We start from the raw sequence: 12,704 nt of genomic DNA on the forward strand, positions 1-12,704 counted from the left end.
GTGTTAGTGCGTAAAAAAACAGGTGATCTAAGAATGTGTGTCGATTTCAGAAATTTGAACAAGAATACAGCAAAACACAATTACCCCATACCACTAATAGATGACTTATTAGAGACTTTAGTCGGTAAGACAATATTTACTAAACTGGATTTGAGGAATGGTTTTTTTCACGTTCACATGCATGAAGATTCCATAAAATATACGTCTTTTATTACACCTCTTGGGCAATACGAATTTTTGAGGATGCCATTTGGCTTGAAGAATGCCCCATCAGTATTTCAAATGTTTGTTAACAAAATATTTTCAGATTTAATTAGACAAGGCAGCGTTATAATATATCTAGATGATATCTTAATAGCATCGAGAAACATGGAGGAACACTTTACGATTGTTGAGGAAGTTATGAAAAGGATCGTTAGAAACAAATTAGAGTTACGGTTAGATAAGTGCGAGTTTTTGCAAACTAGCGTAAAATATTTAGGTTACAAAATAGAGTCGTCTGGAATAACGGCAGATGAAAAAGGTGTTGAAGCAATTAAAAATTTTCCTTTACCGAATAAGGTTCATTCGGTTCGCAGCTTTTTGGGATTGTGTTCTTATTTTAGGCGTTTCATTAAGGATTTTTCGATAATAGCCAAACCTTTGCACGATTTAACGAAAAAGGATAGAAAATTTATGTTAGGACCCGAAGAAGTTATGGCCTTCGACACTTTAAAGAAGAAACTTGTTGAGACGCCAGTGTTATCATCGTTTGATCCGTCTTTGGATACGGAGCTTCACTGTGATGCAAGCGCTATAGGCTTCGGAGCCATATTGAAGGATAAAGATGGGAAATGGCATCCAGTTTTTTATTTCTCGAAAAGGGCTACAGAGGCTGAATCGAAATTTCATAGTTATGAGTTGGAAACTTTAGCTATTATCTACGCGTTGAGGAGGTTTCGCGTCTATTTACATGGTAGACCTTTTAAAATAATAACAGACTGTAATTCGCTTACGATGACATTAAATAAAAAGGAGTTAAATCCTCGAATTGCCAGATGGGCACTGGAGATGCAAAATTTCGATTATGTCGTAGAACACCGTACGGGAAAGCGCATGCAACATGTAGATGCTTTAAGCAGGTGCCATGAGATCATGGTTATAGAAACTAATACTTTAGAAGAAAATTTAATTATATGTCAAAATAGAGACCCAAGAATTTTGAAATTAAAGAGTCAATTACAACATACAGATGATAAGAATTATGAGATGAGAAATGGTGTGCTATATAAAAAGGTGAATAAGAAAACATTGCGATTTTACGTTCCTGAGGCTATGGAGTCTCACGTTATTTATCATTATCATGACGAAATGGGTCATGTGGGTGTCGGCAAGGTTATCGAATTAATTGAGCGCACTTACTGGTTTCCGCAACTTAGAAAGAAAATAATAGAACATATTAAGAACTGTTTGAGATGCTTAGCGTTTGCACATAAAACTGGGAAGTTCGAAGGGTACTTGCATAATATACCGAAACCTAATAAGCCGTTTGAAATGTTGCATGTAGACCATTATGGCCCAATTCATGGAAGTAGCTCGAAGAAACACTTGTTTGTAGTTATAGATGCATGTTCCAAGTTTGTGAAACTATATCCCACAAAAACTACTGCCACGTCTGAGGTGATTAGGGCCCTACAGGAGTACTTTAGATACTATAGTAGACCTACATATATAATTTCCGACCGAGGTTCATGTTTCACATCCAAAGAATTTGAAAAGTTTATTGAGGAAAACAACATTAGACAAATACTTATTGCTACAGGTTCACCACAAGCTAACGGACAGGTTGAGAGGGTGAATAGAAATCTTGGGCCAATGATAGCAAAGCTTACAGACTGCGAAAGTAATCAATCCTGGGAAAAAGTTATAGAATCTGTTGAATTTAGTTTGAACAATACAAAACATAGAATGATCGACCAACATCCAAGCGTTATGTTATTTGGGGTAAACCAAAAAGGGAAAATTTTAGATAAAATTAGAGACAGCATTATGGATGATGATCCTGAGAATGTTGAGGATATTAGAAATAAAGCTCACGAAAAGGAAATACAAGCACAGGCTTACAACGAAAGACAGGTAAATAAGAAGAGGAAATCTTCCGTTAATTACGCAAAAGGAGACTACGTTATGATAAAGAATTTCGATACCAGCACAGGTGTAACAAGGAAGCTAATACCTCGATACAAAGGGCCGTACAAAATAACAGAAGTTTTGGGAAATGATCGATATATTCTAGAGGACGTAGATGGGTTTCAACAAACTCAAATACCTTATAGGGGTACATGGGCCGCAAACAACATCAAACACTGGTTTCGAGGTCGGAGTAATTGACTAACAAGTATCTGAAGAATCGGGTGATTCTTTCTGTCAGGAAGGCCGAATTGTAGTATATTATTAGTATCTAAGTTTTTGCTAATCCCTAAGCCGTACCTTATTGTAGTAAACATATTAAAGTGTTATCGATAAGTATTATATGTAATGACTGCAGTGTATGCTTTTAGTTGTTATCGACCAGATCGGTCAGTCATAATCAAGAGGTTGAAAAACAAAGTCACAAAGCACACACTGCTACTTTGTGACAAATAAAACAAATAAATCAAATCGCCTACAAAGTGTTTTACTCACTACAAAGGGGAAAATGTAATTTTTTTTGTTGTTGCCTAAAATTTAACATTGTTTCATTAAGAAAATTACATTTTTCATATAAAAAATAAAAACGAAAAACAACTAAATGATTACAAACATGTATTAAACTAATCTGGTAAATGCAACATTTGGTATGATGCAAGCCAATCTCCCATCTTCCTCTTTTATTATCTTTGCTTAGGAGCGGTTAATGTTAATGTCATAATATATCAAACGTCTCACAAAAATTGTCCGCTTTTGAGGGTGTCCGATTTTCAGAGTATTCACGTCTGAGAGGTTTCACTGTAAATTGATTTGGATTCATAATTTTTGAAAATTCAACGTTATGCGACTGAGAACTTATGACATCCAAAAGCTATACAGAAATATAAGTGATTATAATAAGTGATCGGCTGGGAAGTTGATATAGTGTACAATTAACATAAGCTCCATTTGTAGATATGAGCAAAGCAAGTTTTTCATATAAAACTTTCGGTTTTTTTTCTGGATTTGGATGGAATAACTAAGGCCAGTAGACTTCATTACATTTACCATGGAAACTCCAAACTTAGATAGCACACAACACATAAGACGATAACGACAATATATAAAATATTGACCCTTCTATAAACAATTTTCACAACTATTTTTCCAACTTAAAGTCCAACAATAATCTCAATAGGCTTTTCCATCCCCATCCAGGGTGAACAACATAACCATTAACCCAAAACATTGTCTCATTTTTTATAAAAAAAAAATCATTTGTTTAGAGATAAATGTAAAATAGACAACAAGTGCTGCTTGCTTTTAGTTCAACTTTAGCAATTATTAATGTCTTAATGTGAGAGACGCAATACACAAAAACAAACAAAGAAAATGCGAAAAACAACTTTAAGAAGTTTTTAATGAACCCATTCAATGTAAGTAAAGGATCTCCTTCTACATCTTCATTGTTTTGTGGAGATGTTCACCGAACAACACTGCACCAAAAGCACTGAGAAAAATATAGCTTAAACTAAATAGGACAAAAACACATTTCCGCAAACTATTGAAATGTTTTTATTTTTTACTTTTTTTTGTGCGAAAAACAAATTCTCATTGTGGAATTTTTAATACTTGCATTGCTGTAGACAAGAACTTTCACAAAACTTGGCTGGAGTATTCAAAAAAAAAAAAAAACAACAACAACAATGAAGGCCTTAAGCTATTGAAGCACGTTCGAAATACAAATGAATGGATGGAGAATAGAAGTTCTTGCAGTTGCTGACAAAAGTGTTAAACAAATGAGAAAGTGTTTGAGTTCCGCGGGATCATATAACGATACAGATTGAAGGGTGTTTAGGCGGAAAATCGTCTCTTCAATTGGTATCAGATATATGCAGAAGTTGGGCCTTAAATCAGTGCGTCACCTTTAGTTACGAATGACACATTATGTGCCACTATTTACTACTTCTTTCCAAATTCGGTAAAGTTCAATTTTCTGTCCAATATAACTCCAAGGTACTTTAGAAAATTTCACTATTACATACGAGATTTCTTAAGCCTGGGAAATTCATGTCAGTTGCAGCAAATAATTAGCTCTGTTTTTTGCAGAATTTGAGAAAGGATTTCTTTACCAATAGCCATTTGCAAAACAATAAAACCTCACCATGGAATTCTCTATATTGAAATGGACAATCGAGTTCCTCGATTGTCTCCAGAGATATGCTGAAGTTGGGCTTTTAAATCATTGTGCAACCTTTTGTTATGAATGACACTTTTTGTGCCACTCTTTAGAAATTCTTTTAAAATTCCATAAAGTTCAATTTTCTATCCAATATAACTCCGAATTACTTGAGAAACATTCAATGTCAGATAGAAGATTTTTTATGTCTGGGAATTTCATGCCAGTTACAGTACATAATTAGCTCTGTTTTTGCAGAATTTGGGAAAGGATTTCCTTCCACATAACCATAAAGTCTGACCATGGAATTCTCCATATGGATACTCGGATAATGAAATGGAAACTCGTCTTCTGCAATTGCTACCAGAGATATACTCAAGTTGGGGTTTTAAATCAGAGTGTCACTTTTTGTTAAGAATGACACTTTTTGTGCCACTTTTTACAATTTCTTTCAAAATTCGGTAAAGTTCTATTTTCTATCCAATGAAACTGCGAGTTACTTTAGAAAAATTCAAGTCATATAGAAGATTTCTTAAGACTGATGATTTCATATCAGTTGCAGTAAATTACTAGCTCTGTTTTTGCAGGAAATGAGAAAGAAACTTTCGAAGAACAATAAGTCCTCATCATGGAATTCTCTTCATTGATGCTCGGAGAATGAAGTGGAAAATTGTCCTCTACGATTGCTACAAGGCATATTCTGAAGTTGGGTTTTTAAATCAGTGTGCCACTTTAGCTATGAATGACACTTTTTGTGCCCCTCTTTCGAAATTCTTTCAAAATTCGGTAAAATTAATTTTCTGTCTGAGATTTCTTAAGCCTGGGGGGTTTTATGTCAGTTACAGTAAATAATTAGATCTGTTTTTTGAAGGATTCGAGAAAGGAATTCCTTCCAAATAACAATAAGACCTTACCATGAACTTATCTAAATTCATTCTGGGAGAAAGAAGTGAAAAGTCGTCTTCATAGATTACCTCCAGATATTCTGCAGTTAGGGTTTTAAAAAATTGGGCCACCTCTTGTGTATGAGACGTTTTGTGCCACTTTTTTTAAATTCCTTTAAAATTCAAGTCTCTGTCCAATATAACTCCGAGGTACTTTAGAAAATTTCAATGACACAAAATTTCTTATGTCAGGGGGTTTCATGTCAGTTTCAGTAAACAATTAGCTGGGGTTTTGCAAGATTTGAGAATGTATTTCCTTCCAAATAACAATAGAACCTCAACATGAAATTCTCTATACTGATTCCCATGAAGTGGAAAATCATCTTCTTCAATTGCTATCAGACCTGTTCTGATGTTGGGCTTTTAAATCAGTGTGACACCTTTTGTTATGAGTGACACTTTTTGTGCTACTCTTCAGAAATTCGTTCAAAATTCGGAGGTTTCTTAAACCTGGAAGTTTCATGTCAGTTACAGTAAATGATTAGCTCAGTTTTTTGAAGGATTCGAGAAATGATTTCCTTCCAAATAACAATAAGACCTTATCATAAAAATATCTAAATTGATTCTGGGAGAAAAAAAGTGAAAAGTCGTCTTCATAGATTATCTCCAGATATTCTGCAGTTGGGTTTTTAAATAATTGGGCCACCTTTTGTGAATGAGACGTTTTGTGACACTTTCTTGAAATTCTTTTAAAATGCAGTTCAATTTTCTGTGGAATATAACTACGAGGTACTTTAGAAAATTTCAATTTCACAAAGGATATTTCTTAAGTCTGGGGTTTCATGTCAGTTTCAGTAAATAATTAGATCTGTTTTTTGAAGGATTCGATAAAGGATTTCCTTCCAAATAACCATAAAGTCTTACCATGGAATTCTCTATATTTATGCTCGGAGAATGAAATGGAAACACGTATCCTCCTGGGATTTTAAATCAATGTGCCACTTTAGCTAGGAATGACACTTTTTGTGCCACTCTTTCGAAATTCTTTAAAAATTCTATAAAGCTGATTGTAACACCACAGAGTAATATTTAAAGACAATATAAAGCACACATTTGCTCCTTACTGTAAATGGTAAAGTGTAAATTGAAAATATCTGCAACATCATAACAAGTTTTCCTAGATAATTTTGAAACAAAAGCTCGAAAAATACAAGACTACTATGATGGTGTTGATAATGATGACTAAGATAGTATATAGCCCAAGGGAATTTATATTAATGCGAAAGTTTTCTAAAAGATTTTCCAATAGAAACGAGGAATCTTTTTTTTTTCTTCTTCTTTTCTTTTTTGAATCATTTGATTTACAAGGACATGACAATTTACAAATTCAATATTTAAATACCATAGTCAAAGTCATTACTATAGTCATGTGTAAACCAAAGAGATGAATCACAATGAAGAATTCTATTTTTATGCCAACCTACATAAAAATCTATAACAAACCTAATTAATTGTATTAGCTAATAAATCAAATTTAATTAAGATCTTCAGCAGTTGAGTATTTGTTAATGACAATAGAATTACAATTAAAGGTATTAAATATCGTAGCGAAATGAAACAAAGAAGTTTGTCCTATAGTTTTCTAGGTGGTGGTGAGGTGGTGATGGTGGTCTTCCTATTTTCATTGTCCTTTTTGAACTTTTAAAGGTAAGCAAGCCAACCATCTAGATAGCCTAATCAAATTAAGTTGTTCTCCATCAGTGTTAAATGCGATACACCTCTGCTGGAGTATGAGAATAAACTTCGTCCTTTTTGAATGAGATTAAGATATTGTTTGCTGAAGTAGAATATAATTGAAACAAAGACCATAGAGATTAAGAAATGGATGAGTAATCATTAAGACCAGGGGGTTCAATGTCTTGGCAACTGATGCAGAACTTTTTCAAAATATTAGCAACAATTTATTCACTTCAAATGTAATTACTATAATCATCTAAAAAGGTCTGATTTGTATTTTTCATAGATAAGAGAGAGAGAGAGCATAAAATAGGAAAGAACACAATGGAAAACTATATAGGATATTTCCAAAAAATGAACTTATACAAAATCTTATTTACCCTAAATGTTTATGGGTCTAAGGTAAAAACTATCTTGGCGCAATAGTTGGAACAGAACCTAAGATCATTCTTATAATCTTAGGTTCTGTTCCAGTTTCGATTAAGTTCACTTTTCTGTCCAATATAACTCCGAGGTATTTCAGAAAATTTCAATTTTACATAGGAGCTTTCTTAAGACTGGGGATTACATGCCAATTGCAGTAAATAATTAGCTCGTCTTTTGCAAAATTTTAGAAAGGATTTCCCTCCAAATAACAATAAAACCTCACCATAGAATTCTATATATTGATTCTCGGAGAATGAAGTGGTGAAATTGCCTTCTTCGATTGCGTCCATAGACACTCTGCAGTTGGGCTTAGGTTAGGTTAGGTGGCAGCCCGATGTATCAGGCTCACTTAGACTATTCAGTCCATTGTGATACCACATTGGAGAACTTCTCTCTTATCACTGAGTGCTATCCGATTTCATGTTAAGCTCAATGACAAGGGACCTCATTTTTATAGCCGAGTCCGAACGGCGTTCCACATTGCAGTGAAACCACTTAGAGAAGCTTTGAAACCCTCAGAAATGTTACCAGCATTACTGAGGTATGATAATCCACCGCTGAAAAACTTTGGCGTTCGGTCGAAGCAGGAATCGAACCCACGACCTTGTGTATGCAAGGCGGGCATGCTAACCATTGCACCACGGTGGCTGAAGTTGGGCTTGTAATGACACTTTTTGTGCAACTTTTTAGAAATTCTTTTAAAATTCAATAAAGTTAACTTTTCTGTCCCATATAACTCTGAGGTACATTAGAAAAATTCAATGTCAAATAGAAGAATTTCATAAGCATGGGAATTTCATGTCAGTTGCAGTAAATAACAAGTTCTGTTCTTGCTGGATTTAAAAAATTTCGTTTTAAATAACAGTAAGACCTCTCCATGGAATTCTCTATATTTATTCACGGAGAATGAAGTGGAATATTATATCATTCGATTGCTACCAGAGATATTCTGAAGTTGAGCTTTTAAATCATTGTATCACCTTTTGTTATGAATGACACTTTTTGTGCAACCTTTTAGATATTCTTTTAAAATTCGATAAAGTTAACTTTTCTTTGCAATATTACTCTGAGGTACTGTAGAAACATTCAATGTCAGATAGAAGATTTTTTTAAGCCTGGGAATTCTTCTATCACCACTCATTAAAATTCAAAATAAATCGCAGAAAAAAGTTATTAAACATGTTGTTTATCAGTCTGGTATGATGGACTCTCTCCTGGTTTGGTTTAAAAAAATCAAGTAACAAATCAAGGTTTTCTGAAATTTCGCCAGAGATGCACAGACGTCCCTTTTGCCCAATCTTTTATGCATGTTTTAACATAAAGCAGGGAATTCAAATGAAGAACCATCCATCGTGGTGCAACGGTTAGCATACAGTCTAGATCGAATCCCAGTTTCGATTGAACACCAAAAAGTTTTTCAATGGTGGTTTATCGTCTCTCAGAGCCACCGTGGTGCAATGGTTAGCATGCCCGCCTTGCATACACAAGGTCGTGGGTTCGATTCCTGCTTCGACCGAACACCAAAAACTTTTTCAGCGGTGGATTATCCCACCTCAGTAATGCTGGTGACATTTCTGAGGGTATCAAAGCTTCTCGAAGTGGTTCCACTGCAATGTGGAACCCCGTTCGGACTCGGCTATAAAAAGGAGGTCCCTTGTCATTCAGCTTAACATGGAATCGGGCAGCACTCAGTGATAAGAGAGAAGTTCACCAATGTGGTATCACAATGGACTGAATAGTCTAAGTGAGCCTGATACATCGGGCTGCCACCTAACCTAACCTATCGTCTCTCAGTAATGCTGGCGACATTTCTGAGTGTATCAATGCTTCTCAAAGTGGTTTCACCGTAATATGAAACCCCGTTTGGACTCGACTATAAGAAAGAGGACCTTGTCCATGAGCTTTACATACATTAGGGAAGAGAAGTTCTTCTCCTGTGGTAAGTGAGCCTGGGATCTCACTATACCTAACCTAAGGATTTGCTAACTATCTCCATAGTTGGGAAAAAACCAGGGCGAGGGTCTCAAAATAAAGGTGGAATCACTATTAATAATTTCAGACTGAAACATTATCGCAGCAGATTGTCTTATATCTCAATTTTATCTGCCACAAAACCTTTAAACTCCATGTTGCTTGCCACCAAAGCAGTCATAGTTTGCCGCAAATTTCTCAACGAGATTGCTAAACAGTTTGATTAACTATAATAGTTAGAGATTGCCAAAAGACCAGTTTTAAGTTTGAAATTTATTTGGCCCGAAATATAAGCAAATTTCTTACCGATAAAATATCTGCCAAATTTGGGTTATATCTTAAACTTATATACCAAAAAATGTTGGCAGAAGTATAAACTTTGAACTTAATGTTCCTTATCTCCAAAACGCTCACAGTTTACTGCAAATCTCTTAACGATATAGCGGAACAGTTAAAAACTCACTTGGCCTTCGAAATATATTAGGGGATTCGGTTTGAACAAAAAGTTTGAAATTTATTTGGCCCGAAATATAAGCAAATCTCTTAGCTCATATACCAACAAATTTTAGCAGAAATATAAACTTTGAACTTAGGGATCTTTATCTCCAAAACGCTCACAGTTCACTCCAAATCTCTCAGCGATATAGCGGAACAGTTAAAAACTCACTTGGCCTACGAACTATATCAGTGGCGTCGGTAATGAAAATTGAAAATGCCTAGATCTAATACAGATTCCTAGTTAATGAGGTATCACAAGGGCCTATTTTTATACCCTGCGCCACACTGTGGAACAGGGTATTATAAGTTAGTGCATATGTTGGTAACACCCAGAAGGAGACGAGATAGACACAAGGTGTCTTTGGCAATAATGCTCAGGGTGGGTCCCTGAGTCGATATAACCACGTCCGTCCGTCCGTCTGTCTGTGAACACATTTTTGTGATCAAAGTCTAGATCGCAATTTAAGTCCAATCGCCTTCAAATTTGGCACATGTTCCCAATTTGGGTCAGAATAGAACCCTATTGATTTTGGAAGAAATCGGTTCAGATTTAGATATAGCTCCCATATATATCTTTCGCCCGATATGCATTAATATATGGACCCAGCAGCCAGAGTTTTATACCGATTTGCTTGAAATTTTGTACAAACATAACACTTAGTCGTATAGTCAAGTGTGCAAGTTTGATTGAAATCGGCTCAGATTTAGATATATATCTTTCGCCCGATATGGACTTATATGGCCCCAGAAGCCAGATTTTTGGTCGAATTTGGTTGAAATTTTGCACTAGGAGTACAATCAGTAGTATAGTCAAGTGTGCAAAATTTGATTGAAATCGGTTCAGATTTAGATATAGCTCCCATATATATCTTTCGCCCGATATGGACTAATATGGTCCTAAAAGCCAGAGTTTTGGCCCAATTTGGTTGAAATTTTGCACAGAGAGTAGATTTAGCATTGTAGCTATGCGTGCCAAATTTGGTTGAAATCGATTCAGATTTAGATATAGCTCCCATATATATCTTTCGCCCGATATGCACTTATATGGACCCAGAAGCCAGAGTTTTATCCCGATTAGCTTGAAATTTTGCACAAGGAGTACAATTGGTAGTATAGTCATGTGCGCCAAATTTGATTGAAATCGGTTCAGATTTAGATATAGCTTCCATATATATTTTTCGCCCGATATGGACTTATATGGCCCCAGAAGCCAGAGTTTTGGCCTAATTTGGTTGAAATTTTGCACTAGGAGTGCAATTAGTAATATAGTTATGTGTGCCAAATTTGATTGAAATCGCTTCAGATTTAGATATAGCTTCCATATATATGTTTTTCTGATTTCTACAAAAATGGTCAAAATACCAACATTTTTCTTGTTAAATCGCCACTGCTTAGTCGAAAAGTTGTAAAAATGACTCTAATTTTCCTAACTTCTAATACATATATATCGAGCGATAAATCATAAATAAACTTTTGCGAAGTTTCCTTAAAATTGCTTCAGATTTAAATGTTTCCCATATTTTTTTACTAAAATTGTGTTCCACCCTAGTGCATTAGCCAATTTAAATTTTGAGTCTATAGATTTTGTAGAAGTCTATCAAATTCTGTCCAGATCGAGTGATATTTAAATGTATGTATTTGGGACAAACCTTTATATATAGCCCCCAACACATTTGACGGATGTGATATGGTATCGAAAATTTAGATCTATAAAGTGGTGCAGGGTATAATATAGTCGGCCCCGCCCGACTTTAGACTTTCCTTACTTGTTCTACCTGAGTCTGAAGTGTCAAGGCTCTCAATGTTTACAAGAAACCACAACACAACCTTAAGGTTGTTATCTTAGATTTAATGACATATTCCCATGCTATCTCAAAAATGGATGGATGAAAAAACTCTCATTTATTCTCTCTCATCTCTCATTTATTCATTTAAGACCCTTAAAAATCTATAACAACAAGAACCATCACCACCATCATAAATTCCTAAAATTAATAGAATCTTAATTCCAATTTTTTCTAAAATTGAGGTTTTTGCTGCTTTTCTCCTTGTCTAGGGCAAATATTTATTGTTATCTCTTTGCTATTTTTTTAACACAAACCAAAGACCAATCTAATAATTATTCATTAGACTCAAGAACACAGAAGAATTGATGCGTACCTCAAAGAAACCTGTTAACTCTGTACTACAATGTAGGTGATAATGGTTATGGTGGTAATGATGGTGATGGTTTTCACTCAATGTCCTGTGGCCTTGTAAGCATGAGATGAAAAACCAAATACAAATCCCAACATCAAAGGAATATCCAAGATTTTTGTTTTTCATCCATGTAGAGAAGTGAACACAAAACTCGTAGCGTCTCACCACTAACATCAAAACCTGAAGATAACAAGTACGATGGCACCTAGCCATTGTAATGGAATTGGAGTAATAATAAAAGCAATAATAATAGAATTCTCCACATCACATAAAACTAGCTCTAGGTGTATTATCCTTCCAAACAAACCACGAAAGAAAAAACCCCCAACACAATCTATTCGAAGTATAGCATAAAGAACGGTCAGTTATACATAAAACCGTATAGGTGGACAACAACAATGTAACAGCAATATTATTGGTTGGTTGGTCCTTTCTTTTATATCCTTTTCCTTGGAGCTAACACATCGACCATACTGCGTACTAAGTTACAGAGAAAAGGTCATTACGAATATATTCGCCATAATTTAAACACAACATGTAATTTGTTTTCAACGAATGATGCTGTCCTAGATGGCCGTATTGTGGCTCTTCAGGGCATATCCTTGAATTAGAAATGAATGGAAGGTGATTTCCCACAAATCGATATTCATTATCATCTATAA

General features: G+C 34.9%; 1 protein-coding gene across 1 annotated transcript in view; it reads right to left on the bottom strand.

Moving 5' to 3' along the window:
* Nucleotides 1-12,704, bottom strand: part of LOC142230586 (potassium channel, subfamily K, member 16) — a 237,111-nt gene that overhangs the window by 184,387 nt on the left and 40,020 nt on the right. The window lies entirely within an intron of this gene.

The sequence above is a fragment of the Haematobia irritans genome, chromosome 3, assembly GCF_050003625.1.
Source record: "Haematobia irritans isolate KBUSLIRL chromosome 3, ASM5000362v1, whole genome shotgun sequence".
Classification (NCBI taxonomy): Eukaryota; Metazoa; Arthropoda; class Insecta; order Diptera; family Muscidae; genus Haematobia; species Haematobia irritans.